The sequence below is a fragment of the Anopheles funestus genome, unplaced genomic scaffold (genome assembly GCF_943734845.2).
Source record: "Anopheles funestus unplaced genomic scaffold, idAnoFuneDA-416_04 scaffold_13_ctg1, whole genome shotgun sequence".
In the NCBI taxonomy this organism is placed as follows: domain Eukaryota; kingdom Metazoa; phylum Arthropoda; class Insecta; order Diptera; family Culicidae; genus Anopheles; species Anopheles funestus.
In genome coordinates this window covers 45422-72952 of record NW_026045353.1, presented here as the reverse complement: position 1 = coordinate 72952, position 27531 = coordinate 45422, and the positions used below count along the sequence as shown (strand labels likewise).

Genomic DNA, 27531 nt, shown 5'->3' with positions numbered 1-27531 from the left:
AGGTGTCTTGGCTAAGGTGTCTTGGCTAATGTGTCTCGGCTAATGTGTCTCGGCTAATGTGTCTCGGCTAATGTGTCTCGGCTAATGTGTCTCGGCTAATGTGTCTTGGCTAATGTGTCTCGGCTAATGTGTCTTGGCTAAGGTGTCTTGGCTAAGGTGTCTTGGCTAAGGTGTCTTGGCTAATGTGTCTTGGCTAACGGGTCTTGGCTAATGTGTCTTGGCTAATGTGTCTTGGCTAATGTGTCTTGGCTAATGTGTCTCGGCTAAGGTGTCTTGGCTAAGGTGTCTTGGCTAAGGTGTCTTGGCTAATATGTCTTGGCTAATGTGTCGTGGCTAAGGTGTCTTGGCTAAGGTGTCTTGGCTAATATGTCTTGGCTAATGTGTCTTGGCTAAGGTGTCTTGGCTAAGGTGTCTTGGCTAATGTGTCTTGGCTAATGTGTCTTGGCTAATGTGTCTTGGCTAAGGTGTCTTGGCTAAGGTGTCTTGGCTAATGTGTCTTGGCTAAGGTGTCTTGGCTAATGTGTCTTGGCTAATGTGTCTTGGCTAAAGTGTCTTGGCTAATGTGTCTTGGCTAATGTGTCTTGGCTAATGTGTCTTGGCGAATGTGTCTTGGCTAATGTGTCTTGGCTAATGTGTCTTGGCTAAGGTGTCTTGGCTAATGTGTCTTGGCTAATGTGTCTTGGCTAATGTGTCTTGGCTAATGTGTCTTGGCTAATGGGTCTTGGCTAAGGTGTCTTGGCTAATGTGTCTTGGCTAATGTGTCTTGGCTAACGGGTCTTGGCTAATGTGTCTTGGCTAATGTGTCTTGGCTAATGTGTCTTGGCTAATGTGTCTCGGCTAAGGTGTCTTGGCTAAGGTGTCTTGGCTAAGGTGTCTTGGCTAATATGTCTTGGCTAATGTGTCGTGGCTAAGGTGTCTTGGCTAAGGTGTCTTGGCTAATATGTCTTGGCTAATGTGTCTTGGCTAAGGTGTCTTGGCTAAGGTGTCTTGGCTAATGTGTCTTGGCTAATGTGTCTTGGCTAATGTGTCTTGGCTAAGGTGTCTTGGCTAAGGTGTCTTGGCTAATGTGTCTTGGCTAAGGTGTCTTGGCTAATGTGTCTTGGCTAATGTGTCTTGGCTAAAGTGTCTTGGCTAATGTGTCTTGGCTAATGTGTCTTGGCTAATGTGTCTTGGCGAATGTGTCTTGGCTAATGTGTCTTGGCTAAGGTGTCTTGGCTAATATGTCTTGGCTAATGTGTCTTGGCTAAGGTGTCTTGGCTAAGGTGTCTTGGCTAATGTGTCTTGGCTAATGTGTCTTGGCTAATGTGTCTTGGCTAAGGTGTCTTGGCTAATGTGTCTTGGCTAATGTGTCTTGGCTAAGGTGTCTTGGCTAATGTGTCTTGGCTAATGTGTCTCGTCTAATGTGTCTTGGCTAATGTGTCTCGGCTAATGTGTCTTGGCTAATTTGTCTTGGCTAATGTGTCTTGGCTAATGTGTCTTGGCTAATGTGTCTTGGCAAAAGTGTCTTGGCTAATGTGTCTTGGCTAATCTGTCTTGGCTGATGTGTCTTTTCTTAAGTGTCTTGGCTAATGTGTCTTGGCTAATGTGTCTTGGCTAATGTGTCTTGGCTAAGGTGTCTTGGCTAATGTGTCTTGGCTAAGGTGTGTTGGCTAATGTGTCTTGGCTTATGTGTCTTGGCTAATGTGTCTTGGCTAATGTGTCTTGGCAAATGTGTCTTGGCTAAGGTGTCTTGGCTAAGGTGTCTTGGCTAAGGTGTCTTGGCTAAGGTGTCTTGGCTAATGTGTCTTGGCTAAGGTGTCTTGGCTAATGTGTCTTGGCTAATGTGTCTTGGTTAATGTGTCTTGGCTAATGTGTCTTGGCTAATGGGTCTTGGCTAATGTGTCGTGGCTAATGTGTCTTGGCTAATGTGTCTTGGCTAATGTGTCTTGGCTAATGTGTCGCGGCTAAGGTGTCTTGGCTAAGGTGTCTTGGCTAATGTGTCTTGGCTAAGGTGTCTTGGCTAATGTGTCTTGGCTAAGGTGTTTTGGCTAATGGGTCTTGGCTAATGTGTCTTGGCTAATGTGTCTTGGCTAATGTGTCTTGGCTAATGTGTCTCGGCTAAGGTGTCTTGGCTGAGGTATCTTCGCTAAGGTGTCTTGGCTAATATGTCTTGGCTAATGTGTCGTGGCTAAGGTGTCTTGGCTAAGGTGTCTTGGCTAATATGTCTTGGCTAAGGTGTCTTGGCTAAGGTGTCTTGGCTAAGGTGTCTTGGCAAATGTGTCTTGGCTAATATGTCTTGGCTAAGGTGTCTTGGCTAATGTGTCTTGGCTAAGGTGTCTTGGCTAATATGTCTTGGCTAATGTGTCTTGGCTAATGTGTCTTGGCTAATGTGTCTTGGCTAATGTGTCTTGGCTAAGGTGTCTTGGCTAATGTGTCTTGGCTAAGGTGTCTTGGCTAATGGGTCTTGGCTAAGGTGTCTTGGCTAATGTGTCTTGGCTAATGTGTCTTGGCTAAGGTGTCTTGGCTAATGTGTCTTGGCTAATGTGTCTCGTCTAATGTGTCTTGGCTAATGTGTCTCGGCTAATGTGTCTTGGCTAATTTGTCTTGGCTAATGTGTCTTGGCTAATGTGTCTTGGCTAATGTGTCTTGGCAAAAGTGTCTTGGCTAATGTGTCTTGGCTAATCTGTCTTGGCTGATGTGTCTTTTCTTAAGTGTCTTGGCTAATGTGTCTTGGCTAATGTGTCTTGGCTAATGTGTCTTGGCTAAGGTGTCTTGGCTAATGTGTCTTGGCTAAGGTGTGTTGGCTAATGTGTCTTGGCTTATGTGTCTTGGCTAATGTGTCTTGGCTAATGTGTCTTGGCAAATGTGTCTTGGCTAAGGTGTCTTGGCTAAGGTGTCTTGGCTAAGGTGTCTTGGCTAAGGTGTCTTGGCTAATGTGTCTTGGCTAAGGTGTCTTGGCTAATGTGTCTTGGCTAATGTGTCTTGGCTAATGTGTCTTGGCTAATGTGTCTTGGCTAATGTGTCTTGGCTAATGTGTCTTGGCTAATGTGTCTTGGCTAATGTGTCGCGGCTAAGGTGTCTTGGCTAAGGTGTCTTGGCTAATGTGTCTTGGCTAAGGTGTCTTGGCTAATGTGTCTTGGCTAAGGTGTCTTGGCTAATGGGTCTTGGCTAATGTGTCTTGGCTAATGTGTCTTGGCTAATGTGTCTTGGCTAATGTGTCTCGGCTAAGGTGTCTTGGCTGAGGTATCTTCGCTAAGGTGTCTTGGCTAATATGTCTTGGCTAATGTGTCGTGGCTAAGGTGTCTTGGCTAAGGTGTCTTGGCTAATATGTCTTGGCTAAGGTGTCTTGGCTAAGGTGTCTTGGCTAAGGTGTCTTGGCTAATATGTCTTGGCTAAGGTGTCTTGGCTAAGGTGTCTTGGCTAATGTGTCTTGGCTAAGGTGTCTTGGCTAATATGTCTTGGCTAATGTGTCTTGGCTAATGTGTCTTGGCTAATGTGTCTTGGCTAATGTGTCTTGGCTAAGGTGTCTTGGCTAATGTGTCTTGGCTAAGGTGTCTTGGCTAATGGGTCTTGGCTAATGTGTCTTGGCTAATGTGTCTTGGCTAATGTGTCTTGGCTAATGTGTCTCGGCTAAGGTGTCTTGGCTGAGGTATCTTCGCTAAGGTGTCTTGGCTAATATGTCTTGGCTAATGTGTCGTGGCTAAGGTGTCTTGGCTAAGGTGTCTTGGCTAATATGTCTTGGCTAAGGTGTCTTGGCTAAGGTGTCTTGGCTAAGGTGTCTTGGCAAATGTGTCTTGGCTAATGTGTCTTGTCTGAGGTGTCTTGGCTAAGGTGTCTTGGCTAATGTGTCTTGGCTAATGTGTCTTGGCTAAGGTGTCTTGGCTAAGGTGTCTTGGCTAAGGTGTCTTGGCTAAGGTGTCTTGGCTAAGGTGTCTTGGCTAAGGTGTCTTGGCTAATGTGTCTTGGCTAAGGTGTCTTGGCTAATGTGTCTTGGCTAAGGTATCTTGGCCAATGTGTCTTGGTTAATGTGTCTTGGCTAAGGTGTCTTGGCTAATGTGTCTTGGCTAATGTGTCTTGGCTAAGGTGTCTTGGCTAATGTGTCTTGGCTAAGGTGTCTTGGCTAAAGTGTCTTGGCTAAGGTGTCTTGGCTAAGGTGTCTTGGCTAAGGTGTCTTGGCTAATGTGTCTGGGCTAATGTGTCTTGGCTAATGTGTCTTGGCTAAGGTGTCTTGGCTAATGTGTCTTGGCTAAGGTGTCTTGGCTAATGTGTCTTGGCTAATGTGTCTTGGCTAATGTGTCTTGGCTAAGGTGTCTTGGCTAAGGTGTCTTGGCTAAAGTGTCTTTTCTAATGTGTCTTGGCTAAGGTGTCTTGGCTAATGTGTCTTGGCTAAGGTGTCTTGGCTAATGTGTCTTGGCTAAGGTGTCTTGGCTAATGTGTCTTGGCTAAGGTGTCTTGGCTAATGTGTCTTGGCTAAGGTGTCTTGGCTAAGGTGTCTTGGCTAAGGTGTCTTGGCTAAGGTGTCTTGGCTAAAGTGTCTTGGCTAATGTGTCTTGGCTAAGGTGTCTTGGCTAATGTGTCTTGGCTAAGGTGTCTTGGCTAAGGTGTCTTGGCTAAGGTGTCTTGGCTAATATGTCTTGGCTAAGGTGTCTTGGCTAAGGTGTCTTGGCTAAAATGTCTTGGCTAAGGTGTCTTGGCTAATGTGTCTTGGCTAAGGTGTCTTGGCTAAGGTGTCTTGGCTAATGTGTCTTGGCTAAGGTGTCTTGGCTAATGTGTCTTGGCTAAGGTGTCTTGGCTAAGGTGTCTCGGCTTATGTGTCTTGGCTTATGTGTCTTGGCTTATGTGTCTTGGCTAAGGTGTCTTGGCTAATGTGCCTTGGCTAAAGTGTCTTGGCTAAGGTGTCTTGGCTAATGTGTCTTGGCAAATGTGTCTTGGCTAATGTGTTTCGGCTAATTTGTCTTGGCTAATGTGTCTTGGCTAATGTGTCTTGGCTAATGTGTCTTGGCTAATGTATCTTGGCTAAGGTGTCTTGGCTAATGTGTCTTGGCTAATGTGTCTCGGCTAAGGTGTCTTGGCTAATGTGTCTTGGCTAATGTGTCTTGGCTAATGTGTCTCGGCTAATGTGTCTCGGCTTATGTGTCTTGGCTTATGTGTCTTGGCTAAGGTGTCTTGGCTAATGTGCCTTGGCTAAAGTGTCTTGGCTAAGGTGTCTTGGCTAATGTGTCTTGGCAAATGTGTCTTGGCTAATGTGTTTCGGCTAATTTGTCTTGGCTAATGTGTCTTGGCTAATGTGTCTTGGCTAATGTGTCTTGGCTAATGTATCTTGGCTAAGGTGTCTTGGCTAATGTGTCTTGGCTAATGTGTCTCGGCTAAGGTGTCTTGGCTAATGTGTCTTGGCTAATGTGTCTTGGCTAATGTGTCTCGGCTAATGTGTCTCGGCTTATGCGTCTTGGTTAATGTGTCTTGGCTAATATGTCTTGGCTAAGGTGTCTTGGCTAATGTGTCTTGGCTAATGTGTCTTGGCTAATGTGTCTTGGCTAAGGTGTCTTGGCTAATGTGTCTTGGCTAATGTGTCTCGGCTAATGTGTCTTGGCTAAGGTGTCTTGGGTAATGTGTCTTGGCTAATGTGTCTTGGCTAAGGTGTCTTGGCTAAGGTGTCTTGGCTAATGTGTCTTGGCTAATGTGTCTTGGCTAATGTGTCTTGGCTAATGTGTCTTGGCTAATGTGTCTTGGCTTATGTGTCTTGGCTAATGTGTCTTGGCTAATGTGTCTCGGCTAATGTGTCTCGGCTTATGTGTCTTGGCTTATGTGTCTTGGCTTATGTGTCTTGGCTAAGGTGTCTTGGCTTATGTGTCTTGGCTAAGGTGTCTTGGCTAATGTGCCTTGGCTAAGGTGTCTTGGCTAATTTGTCTTGGCTAAGGTGTCTTTGCTAATGTGTCTTGGCTAATGTGTCTCGGCTGAGGTGTCTTGGCTAAGGTGTCTTGGCTAATGTGTCTTGGCTAATGTGTCTTGGCTAAGGTGTATTGGCTAAGGTGTCTTGGCTAATGTGTCTTGGCTAATGTGTCTTTTCTAAGGTGTCTTGCCTAAGGTGTCTTGGCTAATGTGTCTTGGCTAATGTGTCTTGGCTAATGTGTCTTGGCTAAGGTGTCTTGGCTAAGGTGTCTTGGCTAATGTGTCTTGGCTAAGGTGTCTTGGCTAAGGTGTCTTGGCTAAGGTGTCTTGGCTAAGGTGTCTTGGCTAATGTGTCTTGGCTAATGTGTCTTGGCTAATGTGTTTTGGCTAATGTGTCTTGGCTAATGTGTCTTGGCTAATGTGTCTTTTCTAATGTGTCTTGGCTAAGGTGTCTCGGCTAATGTGTCTTGGCTAAGGTGTCTTGGCTAAGGTGTCTTGGCTAATGTGTCTTGGCTAAGGTGTCTTGGCAAATGTGTCTTGGCCAATGTGTCTTGGCTGAGGTGTCTTGGCTAAGGTGTCTTGGCTAATGTGTCTTGGCTAATGTGTCTTGGCTAAGGTGTCTTGGCTAAGGTGTCTTGGCTAAGGTGTCTTGGCTAAGGTGTCTTGGCTAAGGTGTCTTGGCTAATGTGTCTTGGCTAAGGTGTCTTGGCTAAGGTGTCTTGGCTAATGTGTCTTGGCTAATGTGTCTCGGCTAATGTGTCTTGGCTAATGTGTCTCGGCTAATGTGTCTCGGCTTATGTGTCTTGGCTTATGTGTCTTGGCTTATGTGTCTTGGCTAAGGTGTCTTGGTTAATGTGTCTTGGCTAATATGTCTTGGCTAAGGTGTCTTGGCTAATGTGTCTTGGCTAATGTGTCTTGGCTAATGTGTCTTGGCTAAGGTGTCTTGGCTAATGTGTCTTGGCTAATGTGTCTCGGCTAATGTGTCTTGGCTAAGGTGTCTTGGGTAATGTGTCTTGGCTAATGTGTCTTGGCTAAGGTGTCTTGGCTAAGGTGTCTTGGCTAATGTGTCTTGGCTAATGTGTCTTGGCTAATGTGTCTTGGCTAATGTGTCTTGGCTAATGTGTCTTGGCTTATGTGTCTTGGCTAATGTGTCTTGGCTAATGTGTCTCGGCTAATGTGTCTCGGCTTATGTGTCTTGGCTTATGTGTCTTGGCTTATGTGTCTTGGCTAAGGTGTCTTGGCTAATGTGTCTTGGCTAAGGTGTATTGGCTAAGGTGTCTTGGCTAATGTGTCTTGGCTAATGTGTCTTTTCTAAGGTGTCTTGCCTAAGGTGTCTTGGCTAATGTGTCTTGGCTAATGTGTCTTGGCTAATGTGTCTTGGCTAAGGTGTCTTGGCTAAGGTGTCTTGGCTAAGGTGTCTTGGCTAATGTGTCTTGGCTAATGTGTCTTGGCTAATGTGTTTTGGCTTATGTGTCTTGGCTAATGTGTCTTGGCTAATGTGTCTTGGCTAAGGTGTCTTGGCTAAGGTGTCTTGGCTCAGGTGTCTTGGCTAATGTTTCTTGGCTAAGGTGTCTTGGCTAATGTGTCTTGGCTAAGGTGTCTTGGCAAATGTGTCTTGGCCAATGTGTCTTGGCTGAGGTGTCTTGGCTAAGGTGTCTTGGCTAATGTGTCTTGGCTAATGTGTCTTGGCTAAGGTGTCTTGGCTAAGGTGTCTTGGCTAAGGTGTCTTGGCTAAGGTGTCTTGGCTAAGGTGTCTTGGCTAATGTGTCTTGGCTAAGGTGTCTTGGCTAAGGTGTCTTGGCTAATGTGTCTTGGCTAATGTGTCTCGGCTAATGTGTCTTGGCTAATGTGTCTCGGCTAATGTGTCTCGGCTTATGTGTCTTGGCTTATGTGTCTTGGCTTATGTGTCTTGGCTAAGGTGTCTTGGCTAATGTGCCTTGGCTAAAGTGTCTTGGCTAAGGTGTCTTGGCTAATGTGTCTTGGCAAATGTGTCTTGGCTAATGTGTTTCGGCTAATTTGTCTTGGCTAATGTGTCTTGGCTAATGTGTCTTGGCTAATGTGTCTTGGCTAATGTATCTTGGCTAAGGTGTCTTGGCTAATGTGTCTTGGCTAATGTGTCTCGGCTAAGGTGTCTTGGCTAATGTGTCTTGGCTAATGTGTCTTGGCTAATGTGTCTCGGCTAATGTGTCTCGGCTTATGCGTCTTGGTTAATGTGTCTTGGCTAATATGTCTTGGCTAAGGTGTCTTGGCTAATGTGTCTTGGCTAATGTGTCTTGGCTAATGTGTCTTGGCTAAGGTGTCTTGGCTAATGTGTCTTGGCTAATGTGTCTCGGCTAATGTGTCTTGGCTAAGGTGTCTTGGGTAATGTGTCTTGGCTAATGTGTCTTGGCTAAGGTGTCTTGGCTAAGGTGTCTTGGCTAATGTGTCTTGGCTAATGTGTCTTGGCTAATGTGTCTTGGCTAATGTGTCTTGGCTAATGTGTCTTGGCTTATGTGTCTTGGCTAATGTGTCTTGGCTAATGTGTCTCGGCTAATGTGTCTCGGCTTATGTGTCTTGGCTTATGTGTCTTGGCTTATGTGTCTTGGCTAAGGTGTCTTGGCTTATGTGTCTTGGCTAAGGTGTCTTGGCTAATGTGTCTTGGCTAAGGTGTCTTGGCTAATTTGTCTTGGCTAAGGTGTCTTTGCTAATGTGTCTTGGCTAATGTGTCTCGGCTGAGGTGTCTTGGCTAAGGTGTCTTGGCTAATGTGTCTTGGCTAATGTGTCTTGGCTAAGGTGTATTGGCTAAGGTGTCTTGGCTAATGTGTCTTGGCTAATGTGTCTTTTCTAAGGTGTCTTGCCTAAGGTGTCTTGGCTAATGTGTCTTGGCTAATGTGTCTTGGCTAATGTGTCTTGGCTAAGGTGTCTTGGCTAAGGTGTCTTGGCTAATGTGTCTTGGCTAAGGTGTCTTGGCTAAGGTGTCTTGGCTAAGGTGTCTTGGCTAAGGTGTCTTGGCTCATGTGTCTTGGCTAATGTGTCTTGGCTAATGTGTTTTGGCTAATGTGTCTTGGCTAATGTGTCTTGGCTAATGTGTCTTTTCTAATGTGTCTTGGCTAAGGTGTCTCGGCTAATGTGTCTTGGCTAAGGTGTCTTGGCTAAGGTGTCTTGGCTAATGTGTCTTGGCTAAGGTGTCTTGGCTAATGTGTCTTGGCTAATGTGTCTTGGCTAATGTGTCTTGGCTAAGGTGTCTTGGCTAATGTGTCTTGGCTAAGGTGTCTTGGCTAATGTGTCTTGGCTAATGTGTCTCGGCTAATGTGTCTTGGCTTATGTGTCTTGGCTAATGTGTCTTGGCTAATGTGTCTTGGCTTATGTGTCTTGGCTAATGTGTCTTGGCTAATGTGTCTTGGCTAAGGTGTCTTGGCTAAGGTGTCTTGGCTAATGTGTCTTGGCTAAGGTGTCTTGGGTAATGTGTCTTGGCTAATGTGTCTTGGCTAATGTGTCTCGGCTAAGGTGTCTTGGGTAATGTGTCTTGGCTAATGTGTCTTGGCTAATGTGTCTTGGCTAATGTGTCTTGGCAATGTGTCTTGGCTAATGTGTCTTGGCTAATGTGTCTTTTCTAATGTGTCTTGGCTAAGGTGTCTCGGCTAATGTGTCTTGGCTAAGGTGTCTTGGCTAAGGTGTCTTGGCTAATGTGTCTTGGCTAAGGTGTCTTGGCTAATGTGTCTTGGCTAATGTGTCTTGGCTAATGTGTCTTGGCTAATGTGTCTTGGCTAATGTGTCTTGGCTAAGGTGTCTTGGCTAATGTGTCTTGGCTAATATGTCTTGGCTAAGGTGTCTTGGCTAATGTGTCTTGGCTAATGTGTCTTGGCTAATGTGTCTTGGCTTATGTGTCTTGGCTAATGTGTCTCGGCTAATGTGTCTTGGCTAAGGTGTCTTGGGTAATGTGTCTTGGCTAATGTGTCTCGGCTAATGTGTCTTGGCTAAGGTGTCTTGGCTAATGTGTCTTGGCTAATGTGTCTTGGCTAATGTGTCTTGGCTTATGTGTCTTGGCTAATGTGTCTTGGCTAATGTGTCTCGGCTAATGTGTCTCGGCTGATGTGTCTTGGCTAATGTGTCTTGGCTAATGTGTCTTGGCTAAGGTGTCTTGGCTAATGTGCCTTGGCTAAGGTGTCTTGGCTTAGGTGTCTTGGCTAATGTGTCTTGGCTAATGTGTCTTGGCTAATGTGTTTCGGCTAATGTGTCTTGGCTTATGTGTCTTGGCTAATGTGTCTTGGCTAATGTGTCTTGGCTTATGTGTCTTGGCTAATGTATCTTGGCTAAGGTGTCTTGGCTAATGTGTCTTGGCTAATGTGTCTCGGCTAAGGTGTCTTGGCTAATGTGTCTTGGCTAATGTGTCTTGGCTAATGTGTCTCGGCTAATGTGTCTCGGCTTATGCGTCTTGGTTAATGTGTCTTGGCTAATATGTCTTGGCTAAGGTGTCTTGGCTAATGTGTCTTGGCTAATGTGTCTTGGCTAATGTGTCTTGGCTTATGTGTCTTGGCTAATGTGTCTTGGCTAATGTGTCTTGGCTAAGGTGTCTTGGCTAATGTGTCTTGGCTAATGTGTCTCGGCTAATGTGTCTTGGCTAAGGTGTCTTGGGTAATGTGTCTTGGCTAATGTGTCTTGGCTAAGGTGTCTTGGCTAAGGTGTCTTGGCTAATGTGTCTTGGCTAATGTGTCTTGGCTAATGTGTCTTGGCTAATGTGTCTTGGCTAATGTGTCTTGGCTTATGTGTCTTGGCTAATGTGTCTTGGCTAATGTGTCTCGGCTAATGTGTCTCGGCTTATGTGTCTTGGCTAAGGTGTCTTGGCTAATGCGTCTTGGCTAATGTGTCTTGGCTAAGGTGTCTTGGCTAAGGTGTCTTGGCTAATGTGTCTTGGCTAATGTGTCTTGGCTAATGTGTCTTGGCTAAGGTGTCTTGGCTAAGGTGTCTTGGCTAAGGTGTCTTGGCTAATGTGTCTTGCCTAAGGTGTCTTGGCTAAGGTGTCTCGGCTAATGTGTCTCGGCTAATGTGTCTCGGCTAATGTGTCTCGGCTAATGTGTCTTGGCTAAAGTGTCTTGGCTAATGTGTCTTGGCTAAGGTGTCTTGGCTAAGGTGTCTTGGCTAAGGTGTCTTGGCTAAGGTGTCTTGGCTAAGGTGTCTTGGCTAAGGTGTCTTGGCTAAGGTGTCTTGGCTAAGGTGTCTTGGCTAAGGTGTCTTGGGTAATGTGTCTTGGCTAAGGTGTCTTGGCTAATGTGTCTTGGCTAAGGTGTCTTGGCTTAGGTGTCTTGGCTAAGGTGTCTTGGCTAAGGTGTCTTGGCTAATGTGTCTTGGCTAAGGTGTCTTGGCTAAGGTGTCTTGGCTAAGGTGTCTTGGCTAAGGTGTCTTGGGTAATGTGTCTTGGCTTAGGTGTCTTTTCTAAGGTGTCTTGGCTAATGTGTCTTGGCTAAGGTGTCTTGGCTAATGTGTCTTGGCTAATGTGTCTTGGCTAATGTGTCTTGGCTAAGGTGTCTTGGCTAAGGTGTCTTGGCTAAGGTGTCTTGGCTAAGGTGTCTTGGGTAATGTGTCTTGGCTTAAGCGTCTTGCCTTAGGTGTCTTGGCTAAGGTGTCTTGGCTAATTTGTCTTGGCTAATGTGTCTTGGCTAAGGTGTCTTGGGTAATGTGTCCTGGCTAAGGTGTCTTGGCTAAGATGTCTTGGGTAATGTGTCGTGGCTAAGGTGTCTTGGCTAAGGTGTCTTGGCTAAGGTGTGTTGGCTAAGGTGTCTTGGCTAATGCGTCTTGGCTAATGTGTCTTGGCTAAGGTGTCTTGGCTAAGGTGTCTTGGCTAAGGTGTCTTGGCTAATGTGTCTTGGCTAAGGTGTCTTGGCTAATGTGTCTTGGCTAAGGTGTCTTGGCTAAGGTGTCTTGGCTAAGGTGTCTTGGCTAATGTGTCTTGCCTAAGGTGTCTTGGCTAAGGTGTCTCGGCTAATGTGTCTCGGCTAATGTGTCTCGGCTAATGTGTCTCGGCTAATGTGTCTTGGCTAAAGTGTCTTGGCTAATGTGTCTTGGCTAAGGTGTCTTGGCTAAGGTGTCTTGGCTAAGGTATCTTGGTTAATGTGTCTTGGCTAATGTGTCTTGGCTAAGGTGTCTTGGCTAATGTGTCTTGGCTAAGGTGTCTTGGCTAAGGTGTCTTGGCTAATGTGTCTTGGCTAATGTGTCTTGGCTAAGGTGTCTTGGCTAATGTGTCTTGGCTAATGTGCCTTGGCTAAGGTGTCTTGGCTAAGGTGTCTTGGCTAAGGTGTCTTGGCTAAGGTGTCTTGGGTAATGTGTCTTGGCTAAAGCGTCTTGGCTTAGGTGTCTTTTCTAAGGTGTCTTGGCTAATGTGTCTTGGCTAAGGTGTCTTGGCTAATGTGTCTTGGCTAATGTGTCTTGGCTAAGGTGTCTTGGGTAATGTGTCTTGGCTAAAGCGTCTTGGCTTAGGTGTCTTTTCTAAGGTGTCTTGGCTAATGTGTCCTGGCTAAGGTGTCTTGGCCAATGTGTCTTGGCTAATGTGTCTTGGCTAATGTGTCTTGGCTAAAGTGTCTTGGATAAGGTGTCTTGGCTTAGGTGTCTTTTCAAAGGTGTCTTGGCTAATGTGTCTTGGCTAAGGTGTCTTGGCTAATGCGTCTTGGCTAATGTGTCTTGGCTAAGGTGTCTTGGCTAATGTGTCTTGGCTAATGTGTCTTGGCTAATGTGTCTTGGCTAAGGTGTCTTGGCTAAGGTGTCTTGGCTAAGGTGTCTTGGGTAATGTGTCTTGGCTAAAGCGTCTTGCCTTAGGTGTCTTGGCTAAGGTGTCTTGGCTAATTTGTCTTGGCTAATGTGTCTTGGCTAAGGTGTCTTGGGTAATGTGTCTTGGCTTATGTGTCTTGGCTTAAGTGTCTTCGCTAAGGTGTCTTGGCTTAGGTGTCTCGGCTAATGTGTCTTGGCTAAGGTGTCTTGACTAAGGTGTCTTGGCTAAGGTGTCTTGGCTAAGGTGTCTTGGCTAAGATGTCTTGGGTAATGTGTCTTGGCTAGGGTGTCTTGGCTAAGGTGTCTTGGCTAAGGTGTCTTGGCTAATGTGTCTTGGCTAAGGTGTCTTGGCTAAGGTGTCTTGGCTAATGTGTCTTGGCTAATGTGTCTTGGCTAAGGTGTCTTGGCTAAGATGTCTTGGGTAATGTGTCGTGGCTAAGGTGTCTTGGCTAAGGTGTCTTGGCTAAGGTGTGTTTTCTAAGGTGTCTTGGCTAATGCGTTTTGGCTAATGTGTCTTGGCTAAGGTGTCTTGGCTAAGGTGTCTTGGCTAAGGTGTCTTGGGTAATGTGTCTTGGCTAAGGTGTCTTGGCTAATGTGTCTTGGCTAAGGTGTCTTGGCTTAGGTGTCTTGGCTAAGGTGTCTTGGCTAAGGTGTCTTGGCTAATGTGTCTTGGCTAAGGTGTCTTGGCTAAGGTGTCTTGGCTAAGGTGTCTTGGCTAAGGTGTCTTGGGTAATGTGTCTTGGCTTAGGTGTCTTTTCTAAGGTGTCTTGGCTAATGTGTCTTGGCTAAGGTGTCTTGGCTAATGTGTCTTGGCTAATGTGTCTTGGCTAATGTGTCTTGGCTAAGGTGTCTTGGCTAAGGTGTCTTGGCTAAGGTGTCTTGGCTAAGGTGTCTTGGCTAAGGTGTCTTGGGTAATGTGTCTTGGCTAAAGCGTCTTGCCTTAGGTGTCTTGGCTAAGGTGTCTTGGCTAATTTGTCTTGGCTAATGTGTCTTGGCTAAGGTGTCTTGGGTAATGTGTCCTGGCTAAGGTGTCTTGGCTTAGATGTCTTGGGTAATGTGTCGTGGCTAAGGTGTCTTGGCTAAGGTGTCTTGGCTAAGGTGTGTTGGCTAAGGTGTCTTGGCTAATGCGTCTTGGCTAATGTGTCTTGGCTAAGGTGTCTTGGCTAAGGTGTCTTGGCTAAGGTGTCTTGGCTAATGTGTCTTGGCTAAGGTGTCTTGGCTAATGTGTCTTGGCTAAGGTGTCTTGGCTAATGTGTCTTGGCTAAGGTGTCTTGGCTAATGTGTCTTGCCTAAGGTGTCTTGGCTAAGGTGTCTCGGCTAATGTGTCTCGGCTAATGTGTCTCGGCTAATGTGTCTCGGCTAATGTGTCTTGGCTAAAGTGTCTTGGCTAATGTGTCTTGGCTAAGGTGTCTTGGCTAAGGTGTCTTGGCTAAGGTGTCTTGGCTAAGGTGTCTTGGCTAAGGTGTCTTGGCTAATGTGTCTTGGCTAAGGTGTCTTGGCTAAGGTGTCTTAGCTAAGGTGTCTTGGCTAATGTGTCTTGGCTAAGGTGTCTTGGCTAAGGTGTCTTGGCTAATGTGCCTTGGCTAAGGTGTCTTGGCTAAGGTGTCTTGGCTAAGGTGTCTTGGCTAAGGTGTCTTGGGTAATGTGTCTTGGCTAAAGCGTCTTGGCTTAGGTGTCTTTTCTAAGGTGTCTTGGCTAATGTGTCTTGGCTAAGGTGTCTTGGCTAATGTGTCTTGGCTAATGTGTCTTGGCTAAGGTGTCTTGGGTAATGTGTCTTGGCTAAAGCGTCTTGGCTTAGGTGTCTTTTCTAAGGTGTCTTGGCTAATGTGTCCTGGCTAAGGTGTCTTGGCTAATGTGTCTTGGCTAATGTGTCTTGGCTAATGTGTCTTGGCTAAAGTGTCTTGGATAAGGTGTCTTGGCTTAGGTGTCTTTTCAAAGGTGTCTTGGCTAATGTGTCTTGGCTAAGGTGTCTTGGCTAATGCGTCTTGGCTAATGTGTCTTGGCTAAGGTGTCTTGGCTAAGGTGTCTTGGCTAATGTGTCTTGGCTAATGTGTCTTGGCTAATGTGTCTTGGCTAATGTGTCTTGGCTAATGTGTCTTGGCTAAGGTGTCTTGGCTAAGGTGTCTTGGCTAATGTGTCTTGGCTAATGTGTCTTGGGTAATGTGTCTTGGCTAAGGTGTCTTGGCTAATTTGTCTTGGCTAATGTGTCTTGGCTAAGGTGTCTTGGCTATGGTGTCTTGGCTAATGTGTCTTGGCTAATGTGTCTTGGCTAATGTGTCTTGGCTAATGTGCCTTGGCTAATGTGTCTTGGCTAATGTGTCTTGGCTAATGTGTCTTGGCTAAGGTGTCTTGGCTAAGGTGTCTTGGCTAAGGTGTCTTGGATAAGGTGTCTTGGCTAAGGTGTGTTGGCTAAGGTGTCTTGGCTAATGTGTCTTGGCTAAGGTGTCTTGGCTAAGGTGTCTTGGCTAAGGTGTCTCGGCTAAGGTGTCTTGGCTAAGGTGTCTTGGCTAAAGTGTCTTGGCTAAGGTGTCTTGGCTAAGGTGTCTTGGCTAATGTGTCTTGGCTAATGTGTCTTGGCTAAGGTGTCTTGGCTAAGGTGTCTTGGCTAAGGTGTCTTGGCTAATGTGTCTTGGCTAATGTGTCTTGGCTAATGTGCCTTGGCTAATGTGTCTTGGCTAATGTGTCTTGGCTAATGTGTCTTGGCTAAGGTGTCTTGGCTAAGGTGTCTTGGCTAAGGTGTCTTGGCTAAGGTTTCGTGGCTAAGGTGTCTTGGCTAATGTGTCTTGGCTAATGTGCCTTGGCTAAGGTGTCTTGGCTAAGGTGTCTTGGCTAAGGTGTCTTGGCTAATGTGTCTTGGCTAATGTGTCTTGGCTAATGTGTCTTGGCTAATGTGTCTTGGGTAATAGTCTTGGCTAAGGTGTCTTGGCTAATTTGTCTTGGCTAAGGTGTCTTGGCTAATGTGTCTTGGCTAATGTGTCTTGGCTGAGGTGTCTTGGCTAAGGTGTCTTGGCTAATGTGTCTTGGCTAATGTGTCTTGGCTAAGGTGTCTTGGCTAAGGTGTCTTGGCTAAGGTGTCTTGGCTAATGTGTCTTGGCTAAGGTGTCTTGGCTAAGGTGTCTTGGCTAAGGTGTCTTGGCTAATGTGTCTTGGCTAAGGTGTCTTGGCTAATGTGTCTTGGCTAAGGTGTCTTGGATAAGGTGTCTTGGCTAAGGTGTCTTGGCTTAGGTGTCTTGGCTAATGTGTCTTGGCTAAGGTGTCTTGGCTAATGTGTCTTGGCTAATGTGTCTTGGCTAATGTGTCTTGGCTAAGGTGTCTTGGCTAATGTGTCTTGGCTAATGTGTCTTGGCTAATGTGCCTTAGCTAAGGTGTCTTGGCTAATGTGTCTTGGCTAATGTGTCTTGGCTAAGGTGTCTTGGCTAAGGTGTCTTGGCTAAGGTGTCTTGGCTAATGTGTCTTGGCTAATGTGTCTTGGCTAATGTGTCTTGGCTAATGTGTCTTGGGTAATAGTCTTGGCTAAGGTGTCTTGGCTAATTTGTCTTGGCTAAGGTGTCTTGGCTAAGGTGTCTTGGCTAAGGTGTCTTGGCTGAGGTGTCTTGGCTAAGGTGTCTTGGCTAATGTGTCTTGGCTAATGTGTCTTGGCTAAGGTGTCTTGGCTAAGGTGTCTTGGCTAAGGTGTCTTGGCTAATGTGTCTTGGCTAAGGTGTCTTGGCTAAGGTGTCTTGGCTAAGGTGTCTTGGCTAAGGTGTCTTGGCTAAGGTGTCTTGGCTAATGTGTCTTGGCTAAGGTGTCTTGGATAAGGTGTCTTGGCTAAGGTGTCTTGGCTTAGGTGTCTTGGCTAATGTGTCTTGGCTAAGGTGTCTTGGCTAATGTGTCTTGGCTAATGTGTCTTGGCTAAGGTGTCTTGGCTAATGTGTCTTGGCTAATGTGTCTTGGCTAATGTGCCTTAGCTAAGGTGTCTTGGCTAATGTGTCTTGGCTAATGTGTCTTGGCTAAGGTGTCTTGGCTAATGTGTCTTGGCTAATGTGTCTTGGCTAATGTGTCTTGGCTAAGGTGTCTTGGCTAAGGTGTCTTGGCTATGGTGTCTTGGCTAAGGTGTCTTGGCTAAGGTGTCTTGGCTAAGGTGTCTTGGCTAATGTGTCTTGGTTAAGGTGTCTTGGCTAAGGTGTCTTGGCTAATGTGTCTTGGCTAAGGTGTCTTGGCTAATGTGTCTTGGGTAATAGTCTTGGCTAAGGTGTCTTGGCTAATGTGTCTTGGCTAATGTGTCTTGGCTAATGTGTCTTGGCTGAGGTGTCTTGGCTAAGGTGTCTTGGCTAATGTGTCTTGGCTAATGTGTCTTGGCTAAGGTGTCTTGGCTAAGGTGTCTTGGATAAGGTGTCTTGGATAAGGTGTCTTGGCTAATGTGTCTTGGCTAAGGTGTCTTGGCTAATGTGTCTTGGCTAATGTGTCTTGGCTAAGGTGTCTTGGATAAGGTGTCTTGGCTAAGGTGTCTTGGCTAAGGTGTCTTGGCTAATGTGTCTTGGCTAAGGTGTCTTGGATAAGGTGTCTTGGCTAAGGTGTCTTGGCTAAGGTGTCTTGGCTAAGGTGTCTTGGCTAAGGTGTCTTGGCTAATGTGTCTTGGCTAAGGTGTCTTGGCTAAGGTGTCTTGGCTAAGGTGTCTTGGATAATGTGTCTTGGCTAATGTGTCTTGGCTAAGGTGTCTTGGCTAATGTGTCTTGGCTAATGTGTCTTGGCTAATGTGTCTTGGCTAAGGTGTCTTGGCTAAGGTGTCTTGGCTATGGTGTCTTGGCTAAGGTGTCTTGGCTAAGGTGTCTTGGCTAATGTGTCTTGGTTAAGGTGTCTTGGCTAAGGTGTCTTGGCTAATGTGTCTTGGCTAAGGTGTCTTGGCTAATGTGTCTTGGCTAATGTGTCTTGGCTAAGGGGTCTTGGCTTAGGTGTCTTTTCTAAGGTGTCTTGGCTAATGTGTCTTGGCTAATGTGTCTTGGCTAAGGTGTCTTGGCTAATGTGTCTTGGCTAAGGTGTCTTGGCTAATGTGTCTTGGCTAATGTGTCTTGGCTAATGTGCCTTGGCTAATGTGTCTTGGCTAATGTGTCTTGGCTAATGTGTCTTGGCTAAGGTGTCTTGGCTAAGGTGTCTTGGCTAAGGTGTCTTGGCTAAGGTTTCGTGGCTAAGGTGTCTTGGCTAATGTGTCTTGGCTAATGTGCCTTGGCTAAGGTGTCTTGGCTAATGTGTCTTGGATAAGGTGTCTTGGCTAATGTGTCTTGGCTAATGTGTCTTGGCTAATGTGTCTTGGCTAAGGTGTCTTGGCTAATGTGTATTGGCTAATGTGTCTTGGGTAATAGTCTTGGCTAAGGTGTCTTGGCTAATTTGTCTTGGCTAATGTGTCTTGGCTGAGGTGTCTTGGCTAATGTGTCTTGGCTAATGTGTCTTGGCTAATGTGTCTTGGCTAAGGTGTCTTGGCTAAGGTGTCTTGGCTAAGGTGTCTTGGCTAAGGTGTCTTGGCTAAAGTGTCTTGGCTAAGGTGTCTTGGCTAAGGTGTCTTGGCTAAGGTGTCTTGGCTAATGTGTCTTGGCTAAGGTGTCTTGGCTAAGGTGTCTTGGCTAAGGTGTCTTGGCTAAGGTGTCTTGGGTAATGTGTCTTGGCTAATGTGTCCTGGCTAAGGTGTCTTGGCTAATGTGTCTTGGCTTATGTGTCTTGGCTAATGTGTCTTTTCTAAGGTGTCTTGGCTAATGTGTCTTGGCTAAAGTGTCTTGGCTAATGTGTCTTGGCTAATGTGTCTTGGCTAATGTGTCTTGGCTAAGGTGTCTTGGCTAATGTGTCTTGGCTAATGTGTCTTGGGTAATAGTCTTGGCTAAGGTGTCTTGGCTAATGTGTCTTGGCTAATGTGTCTTGGCTGAGGTGTCTTGGCTAAGGTGTCTTGGCTAATGTGTCTTGGCTAATGTGTCTTGGCTAAGGTGTCTTGGCTAAGGTGTCTTGGCTAAGGTGTCTTGGCTAAGGTGTCTTGGCTAAAGTGTCTTGGCTAAGGTGTCTTGGCTAAGGTGTCTTGGCTAATGTGTCTTGGCTAAGGTGTCTTGGCTAAGGTGTCTTGGCTAAGGTGTCTTGGCTAATGTGTCTTGGCTAAGGTGTCTTGGCTAAGGTGTCCTGGCTAATGTGTCTTGGCTAATGTGTCCTGGTTAAGGTGTCTTGGCTAAGGTGTCTTGGATATGTGTCTTGGCTAAGGTGTCTTGGCTAATGTGTCTCGGCTAATGTGTCTCGGCTAATGTGTCTTGGCTAATGTGTCTTGGCTAAGGTGTCTTGGCTAAGGTGTCTTGGCTAAGGTGTCTTGGCTAATGTGTCTCGGCTAATGTGTCTTGGCTAATGTGTCTTGGCTAATGTGTCTTGGCTAAGGTGTCTTGGTTAAGGTGTCTTGGCTAATGTGTCTTGGCTAATGTGTCTTGGCTAATGTGTCTTGGCTAATGTGTCTTGGCTAAGGTGTCTTGGCTAAGGTGTCTTGGCTAAGGTGTCTTGGCTAAGGTGTCTTTTCTAAGGTGTTTTGGCTAAAGTGTCTTGGCTAAGGTGTCCTGGCTAATGTGTCTTGGCTAATGTGTTTTGGCTAAGGTGTCTTGGCTAAGGTCTCTTGGCTAAGGTGTCTTGGCTAAGGTGTCTTGGCTAATGTGTCTTGGCTAATGTGTCTTGGCTAATGTGTCTTGGCTTATGTGTCTTGGCTAATGTGTCTCGGCTAATGTGTCTTGGCTAATGTGTCTTGGCTAATGTGTCTTGGCTAAGGTGTCTTGGCTAAGGTGTCTTGGCTAATGTGTCTTGGCTAATGTGTCTTGGCTAATGTGTCTCGGCTTATGTGTCTCGGCTAAGGTGTCTTGGCTTAGGTGTCTTGGCTAAGGTGTCTTGGGTAATATGTCTTGGCTAATGTGTCCTGGCTAAGGTGTCTTGGCTAATGTGTCTTGGCTTATGTGTCTTGGCTAATGTGTCTTTTCTAAGGTGTCTTGGCTAATGTGTCTTGGCTAAGGTGTCTTGGCTAATGTGTCTTGGCTAATGTGTCTTGGCTAATGTGTCTTGGCTAATGTGTCTTTTCTAAGGTGTCTTGGCTAATGTGTCTTGGCTAAGGTGTCTTGGCTAAGGTGTCTTGGCTAAGGTGTCTTGGCTAAGGTGTCTTGGCTAATGTGTCTTGGCTAATGTGTCCTGGCTAAGGTGTCTTGGCTTATGTGTCTTGGCTAATGTGTCTTGGCTAATGTGTCTTGGCTAAGGTGTCTTGGCTAAGGTGTCTTGGCTAAGGTGTCTTGGCTAAGGTGTCTTGGGTAATGTGTCTTGGCTAAAGCGTCTTTTCTTAGGTGTCTTTTCTAAGGTGTCTTGGCTAATGTGTCTTGGCTAAGGTGTCTTGGCTAATGTGTCTTGGCTAAGGTGTCTTGGGTAATGTGTCCTGGCTAAGGTGTCTTGGCTAATGTGTCTTGGCTAATGTGTCTTGGCTAATGTGTCTTGGCTAAGGTGTCTTGGCTAAGGTGTCTTGGCTAAGGTGTCTTGGCTAAGGTGTCTTGGCTAATGTGTCTTGGCTAAAGCGTCTTGGCTTAGGTGTCTTTTCTAAGGTGTCTTGGCTAATGTGTCTTGGCTAAGGTGTCTTGGCTAATGTGTCTTGGCTAAGGTGTCTTGGGTAATGTGTCCTGGCTAAGGTGTCTTGGCTAATGTGTCTTGGCTAATGTGTCTTGGCTAATGTGTCTTGGCTAATGTGTCTTGGCTAATGTGTCTTGGTTAAGGTGTCTTGGCTAAGGTGTCTTGGGTAATGTGTCTTGGCTAAGGTGTCTTGGCTAATGTGTCTTGGCTAAGGTGTCTTGGCTAAGGTGTCTTGGCTAAGGTGTCTTGGCTAAGGTGTCTTGGCTAATGTGTCTTGGCTAAGGTGTCTTGGCTAAGGTGTCTTGGCTAAGGTGTCTTGGATAATGTGTCTTGGCTAATGTGTCTTGGCTAAGGTGTCTTGGCTAATGTGTCTTGGCTAATGTGTCTTGGCTAATGTGTCTTGGCTAAGATGTCTTGGCTAAGGTGTCTTGGCTATGGTGTCTTGGCTAAGGTGTCTTGGGTAATGTGTCTTGGCTAAAGCGTCTTGGCTTAGATGTCTTGGCTAAGGTGTCTTGGCTAATGTGTCTTGGCTAATGTGTCTTGGCTAAGGTGTCTTGGGTAATGTGTCCTGGCTAAGGTGTCTTGGCTAAGATGTCTTGGGTAATGTGTCGTGCCTAAGGTGTCTTGGCTAAGGTGTCTTGGCTAAGGTGTGTTGGCTAAGGTGTCTTGGCTAATGCGTCTTGGCTAATGTGTCTTGGCTAAGGTGTCTTGGCTAAGGTGTCTTGGCTAAGGTGTCTTGGGTAATGTGTCTTGGCTAAGGTGTCTTGGCTAATGTGTCTTGGCTAAGGTGTCTTGGCTAAGGTGTCTTGGCTAAGGTATCTTGGCTAAGGTGTCTTGGCTAAGGTGTCTTGGGTAATGTGTCTTGGCTAAAGCGTCTTGGCTTAGGTGTCTTTTCTAAGGTGTCTTGGCTAATGTGTCTTGGCTAAGGTGTCTTGGCTAATGTGTCTTGGCTAATGTGTCTTGGCTAATGTGTCTTGGCTAAGGTGTCTTGGCTAAGGCGTCTTGGCTAAGGTGTCTTGGCTAAGGTGTCTTGGCTAATGTGTCTTGGCTAAAGCGTCTTGGCTCAGGTGTCTTGGCTAAGGTGTCTTGGCTAATGTGTCTTGGCTAATGTGTCTTGGCTAAGGTGTCTTGGGTAATGTGTCCTGGCTAAGGTGTCTTGGCTAATGTGTCTTGTCTAATGTGTCTTGGCTAAAGTGTCTTGGCTAAAGTGTCTTGGATAAGGTGTCTTGGCTTAGGCGTCTTTTCTAAGGTGTCTTGGCTAATGTGTCTTGGCTAAGGTGTCTTGGCTAATGTGTCTTGGGTAATGTGTCTTAGCTAATGTGTCTTGGCTAATGTGTCTTGGCTAAGGTGTCTTGGCTAATGTGTCTTGGCTAATGTGTCTTGGCTAATGTGTCTTGGCTAAGGTGTCTTGGCTAATGTGTCTTGGCTAATGTGTCTTGGCTAATGTGTCTTGGCTAATGTGTCTTGGCTAAGGTGTCTTGGCTAATGTGTCTTGGCTAATGTGTCTTAGCTAATGTGTCTTGACTAATGTGTCCTGGCTAATGTGTCTTGGCTAATGTGTCTTGGCTAATGTGTCTAGGCTAATGTGTCTTGGCTAATGTGTCTTGGCTAAGGTGTCTTGGCTAATGTGTCTTGGCTAAGGTGTCTTGGCTAATGTGTCTTGGCTAATGTGTCTTAGCTAATGTGTCTTGGCTAATGTGTCTTGGCTTAGGTGTCTTGGCTAATGTGTCTTGGCTAATGTGTCTTGGCTAATGTGTCTTGGCTAAGGTGTCTTGGCTAATGTGTCTTGGCTAATGTGTCTTGGCTAATGTGTCTTGGCTAATGTGTCTTGGCTAAGGTGTCTTGGCTAATGTGTCTTGGCTTATGTGTCGTGACTAAGGTGTCTTGGCTAAGGTGTCTTGGCCAATGTGTGTTGGCTAAGGTGTCTATGCTAATGTGTCTCGGCTAATGTGTCTTGGCTAATGTGTCTTGGCTTATGTGTCTTGACTAAGGTGTCTTGGCTAATGTGTCTTGGCTAATGTGTCTTGGCTAATGTGTCTTGGCTAATGTGTCTTGGCTAATGTGTCTTGGCTAAGGTGTCTTGGCTAATGTGTTTTGGCTAAGGTGTCTTGGCTAAGGTGTCTTGGCTAATGTGTCTTGGCTAATGTGTCTTGGCTAATGTGTCTTGGCTAATGTGTCTTGGCTAATGTGTCTTGGCTAAGGTGTCTTGGCTAATGTGTTTTGGCTAATGTGTCTTGGCTAAGGTGTCTTGGCTAATGTGTCTTGGCTAATGTGTCTTGGCTAATGTGTCTTGGCTAATGTGTCTTGGCTAATGTGTCTTGGCTAATGTGTCTTGGCTAAGGTGTCTTGGCTAATGTGTCTTGGCTAATGTGTCTTGGCTAATGTGTCTTGGCTAAGGTGTCTTGGCTAATGTGTCTTGGCTAAGGTGTCTTGGCTAATGTGTTTTGGCTAATGTGTCTTGGCTAAGGTGTCTTGGCTAATGTGTCTTGGCTAATGTGTCTTGGCTAATGTGTCTTGGCTAATGTGTCTTGGCTAATGTGTCTTGGCTAAGGTGTCTTGGCTAATGTGTCTTGGCTAAGGTGTCTTGGCTTATGTGTTTTGGCTAATGTGTCTTGGCTAAGGTGTCTTGGCTAATGTGTCTTGGCTAATGTGTCTTGGCTAATGTGTCTTGGCTAATGTGTTTTGGCTAAGGTGTCTTGGCTAAGGTGTCTTGGCTAAGGTGTCTTGGCTAATGTGTCTTGGCTAATGTGTCTTGGCTAATGTGTCTTGGCTAATGTGTCTTGGCTAATGTGTCTTGGCTAAGGTGTCTTGGCTAATGTGTCTCGGCTAATGTGTCTTGGCTAATGTGTCTTGGCTTATGTGTCTTGACTAAGGTGTCTTGGCTAAGGTGTCATGGCTAATGTGTCTTGGCTAAGGTGTCTTGGCTAATGTGTCTTGGCTAAGGTGTCTCGGCTTATTTGTCTCGGCTAATGTATCTTGGCTAATGTGTCTTGGCTAATGTGTCTCGGCTAATGTGTCTTGGCTAAGGTGTCTTGGCAAAGGTGTCTTGGCTAAGGTGTCTTGGCTAATGTGTCTTGGCTAATGTGTCTTGGCTAATGTGTCTTGGCTAATGTGTCTTGGTTAAGGTGTCTTGGCTAATGTGTCTTGGCTAATGTGTCTTAGCTAATGTGTCTTGACTAATGTGTCTTGGCTAATGTGTCTTGGCTAATGTGTCTTGGCTAATGTGTCTAGGCTAATGTGTCTTGGCTAATGTGTCTCGGCTAATGTGTCTTGGCTAATGTGTCTTGGCTAAGGTGTCTTGGCTAATGTGTCTTGGCTAATGTGTCTTGGCTAATGTGTCTTGGCTAAGGTGTCTTGGCTAATGTGTCTTGGCTAAGGTGTCTTGGCTAATGTGTCTTGGCTAATGTGTCTTAGCTAATGTGTCTTGGCTAATGTGTCTTGGCTAAGGTGTCTTGGCTAATGTGTCTTGGCTAATGTGTCTTGGCTAATGTGTCTTGGCTAAGGTGTCTTGGCTAATGTGTCTTGGCTAATGTGTCTTGGCTAATGTGTCTTGGCTAATGTGTCTTGGCTAAGGTGTCTTGGCTAATGTGTCTTGACTAATGTGTCTTAGCTAATGTGTCTTGACTAATGTGTCTTGGCTAATGTGTCTTGGCTAATGTGTCTTGGCTAATGTGTCTAGGCTAATGTGTCTTGGCTAATGTGTCTTGGCTAAGGTGTCTTGGCTAATGTGTCTTGGCTAAGGTGTCTTGGCTAATGTGTCTTGGCTAATGTGTCTTAGCTAATGTGTCTTGGCTAATGTGTCTTGGCTAAGGTGTCTTGGCTAATGTGTCTTGGCTAATGTGTCTTGGCTAATGTGTCTTGGCTAAGGTGTCTTGGCTAATGTGTCTTGGCTAATGTGTCTTGGCTAATGTGTCTTGGCTAATGTGTCTTGGCTAAGGTGTCTTGGCTAATGTGTCTTGGCTAATGTGTCTTAGCTAATGTGTCTTGACTAATGTGTCTTGGCTAATGTGTCTTGGCTAATGTGTCTTGGCTAATGTGTCTTGGCTAATGTGTCTTGGCTAATGTGTCTTGGCTAAGGTGTCTTGGCTAATGTGTCTTGGCTAAGGTGTCTTGGCTAATGTGTCTTGGCTAATGTGTCTTGGCTAATGTGTCTTGGCTTATGTGTCTTGACTAAGGTGTCTTGGCTAAGGTGTCATGGCTAATGTGTCTTGGCTAAGGTGTCTTGGCTAATGTGTCTTGGCTAAGGTGTCTCGGCTTATTTGTCTCGGCTAATGTATCTTGGCTAATGTGTCTTGGCTAATGTGTCTTGGCTAATGTGTCTTGGCTAATGTGTTTTGGCTAAGGTGTCTTGGCTAAGGTGTCTTGCCTAATGTGTCTTGGCTAATGTGTCTTGGCTAATGTGTCTTGGCTAATGTGTCTTGGCTAATGTGTCTTGGCTAATGTGTCTTGGCTAAGGTGTCTTGGCTAATGTGTCTTGGCTAAGGTGTCTTGGCTAATGTGTTTTGGCTAATGTGTCTTGGCTAAGGTGTCTTGGCTAATGTGTCTTGGCTAAGGTGTCTTGGCTAATGTGTCTCGGCTAATGTGTCTTGGCTAATGTGTCTTGGCTTATGTGTCTTGACTAAGGTGTCTTGACTAAGGTGTCTTGGCTAATGTGTCTTGGCTAATGTGTCTTGGCTAATGTGTCTTGGCTAATGTGTCTTGGCTAATGTGTCTTGGCTAATGTGTCTTGGCTAAGGTGTCTTGGCTAATGTGTCTCGGCTAATGTGTCTTGGCTAATGTGTCTTGGCTTATGTGTCTTGACTAAGGTGTCTTGGCTAATGTGTCTCGGCTTATTTGTCTCGGCTAATGTATCTTGGCTAATGTGTCTTGGCTAATGTGTCTTGGCTAATGTGTTTTGGCTAAGGTGTCTTGGCTAAGGTGTCTTGGCTAATGTGTCTTGGCTAATGTGTCTTGGCTAATGTGTCTTGGCTAAGGTGTCTTGGCTAATGTGTCTCGTCTAATTTGTCTTGGCTAATGTGTCTTGGCTTATGTGTCTTGACTAAGGTGTCTTGGCTAATGTGTCTCGGCTTATTTGTCTCGGCTAATGTATCTTGGCTAATGTGTCTTGGCTAATGTGTCTCGGCTAATGTGTCTTGGCTAATGTGTCTTGGCTAAGGTGTCTTGGCTAATGTGTCTTGGCTAATGTGTCTTGGCTAATGTGTCTTGGCTAATGTGTCTTGGCTAAGGTGTCTTGGCTAATGTGTCTCGGCTAATGTGTCTTGGCTAATGTGTCTTGGCTAATGTGTCTTGGCTAATGTGTCTTGGCTAATGTGTCTTGGCTAATGTGTCTTGGCTAAGGTGTCTTGGCTAATGTGTCTCGGCTAATGTGTCTTGGCTAATGTGTCTTGGCTTATGTGTCTTGACTAAGGTGTCTTGGCTAATGTGTCTCGGCTTATTTGTCTCGGCTAATGTATCTTGGCTAATGTGTCTTGGCTAATGTGTCTTGGCTAATGTGTTTTGGCTAAGGTGTCTTGGCTAAGGTGTCTTGGCTAATGTGTCTTGGCTAATGTGTCTTGGCTAATGTGTCTTGGCTAATGTGTTTTGGCTAAGGTGTCTTGGCTAAGGTGTCTTGGCTAATGTGTCTTGGCTAATGTGTCTTGGCTTATGTGTCTTGACTAAGGTGTCTTGGCTAATGTGTCTCGGCTTATTTGTCTCGGCTAATGTATCTTGGCTAATGTGTCTTGGCTAATGTGTCTTGGCTAATGTGTTTTGGCTAAGGTGTCTTGGCTAAGGTGTCTTGGCTAATGTGTCTTGGCTAATGTGTCTTGGCTAATGTGTCTTGGCTAATGTGTCTTGGCTAAGGTGTCTTGGCTAATGTGTCTCGGCTAATGTGTCTTGGCTAATGTGTCTTGGCTTATGTGTCTTGACTAAGGTGTCTTGACTAAGGTGTCTTGGCTAATGTGTCTTGGCTAATGTGTCTTGGCTAATGTGTCTTGGCTAATGTGTCTTGGCTAATGTGTCTTGGCTAATGTGTCTTGGCTAATGTGTTTTGGCTAAGGTGTCTTGGCTAAGGTGTCTTGGCTAATGTGTCTTGGCTAATGTGTCTTGGCTAATGTGTCTTGGCTAATGTGTCTTGGCTAATGTGTCTTGGCTAAGGTGTCTTGGCTAATGTGTCTCGGCTAATGTGTCTTGGCTAATGTGTCTTGGCTTATGTGTCTTGACTAAGGTGTCTTGGCTAATGTGTCTCGGCTTATTTGTCTCGGCTAATGTATCTTGGCTAATGTGTCTTGGCTAATGTGTCTTGGTTAATGTGTTTTGGCTAAGGTGTCTTGGCTAAGGTGTCTTGGCTAATGTGTCTTGGCTAATGTGTCTTGGCTAAGGTGTCTTGGCTAATGTGTCTCGGCTAATGTGTCTTGGCTAATGTGTCTTGGCTTATGTGTCTTGACTAAGGTGTCTTGGCTAATGTGTCTTGGCTAATGTGTCTTGGCTAATGTATCTTGGCTAATGTGTCTTGGCTAATGTGTCTTGGCTAATGTGTTTTGGCTAAGGTGTCTTGGCTAAGGTGTCTTGGCTAATGTGTCTTGGCTAATGTGTCTTGGCTAATGTGTCTTGGCTAATGTGTCTTGGCTAATGTGTCTTGGCTAATGTGTCTTGGCTAAGGTGTCTTGGCTAATGTGTCTTGGCTAAGGTGTCTTGGCTAATGTGTTTTGGCTAATGTGTCTTGGCTAAGGTGTCTTGGCTAATGTGTCTTGGCTAAGGTGTCTTGGCTAATGTGTCTCGGCTAATGTGTCTTGGCTAATGTGTCTTGGCTTATGTGTCTTGACTAAGGTGTCTTGACTAAGGTGTCTTGGCTAATGTGTCTTGGCTAATGTGTCTTGGCTAATGTGTCTTGGCTAATGTGTCTTGGCTAATGTGTCTTGGCTAATGTGTCTTGGCTAATGTGTTTTGGCTAATGTGTCTTGGCTAAGGTGTCTTGGCTAATGTGTCTCGGCTAATGTGTCTTGGCTAATGTGTCTTGGCTAATGTGTCTTGGCTAATGTGTCTTGGCTAATGTGTCTTGGCTAAGGTGTCTTGGCTAATGTGTCTCGGCTAATGTGTCTTGGCTAATGTGTCTTGGCTTATGTGTCTTGACTAAGGTGTCTTGGCTAAGGTGTCATGGCTAATGTGTCTTGGCTAAGGTGTCTTGTCTAATGTGTCTTGGCTAAGGTGTCTCGGCTTATTTGTCTCGGCTAATGTATCTTGGCTAATGTGTCTTGGCTAATGTGTCTTGGCTAAGGTGTCTTGGCAAAGGTGTCTTGGCTAAGGTGTCTTGGCTAATGTGTCTTGGCTAATGTGTCTTGGCTA

At 45.6% G+C, this 27531-nt stretch overlaps 1 long non-coding RNA gene across 1 annotated transcript in view; it reads left to right on the top strand.

Annotated features, from left to right (window-relative positions):
- Nucleotides 1-27531, top strand: part of LOC125774495 (uncharacterized) — a 57973-nt gene that overhangs the window by 14719 nt on the left and 15723 nt on the right. Inside the window, exons 7-8 of the long non-coding RNA XR_007420970.1 lie at nt 1081-9354; nt 22284-25811. This is a non-coding gene — a long non-coding RNA (uncharacterized LOC125774495). The remainder of the gene's footprint in view (nt 1-1080; nt 9355-22283; nt 25812-27531) is intronic.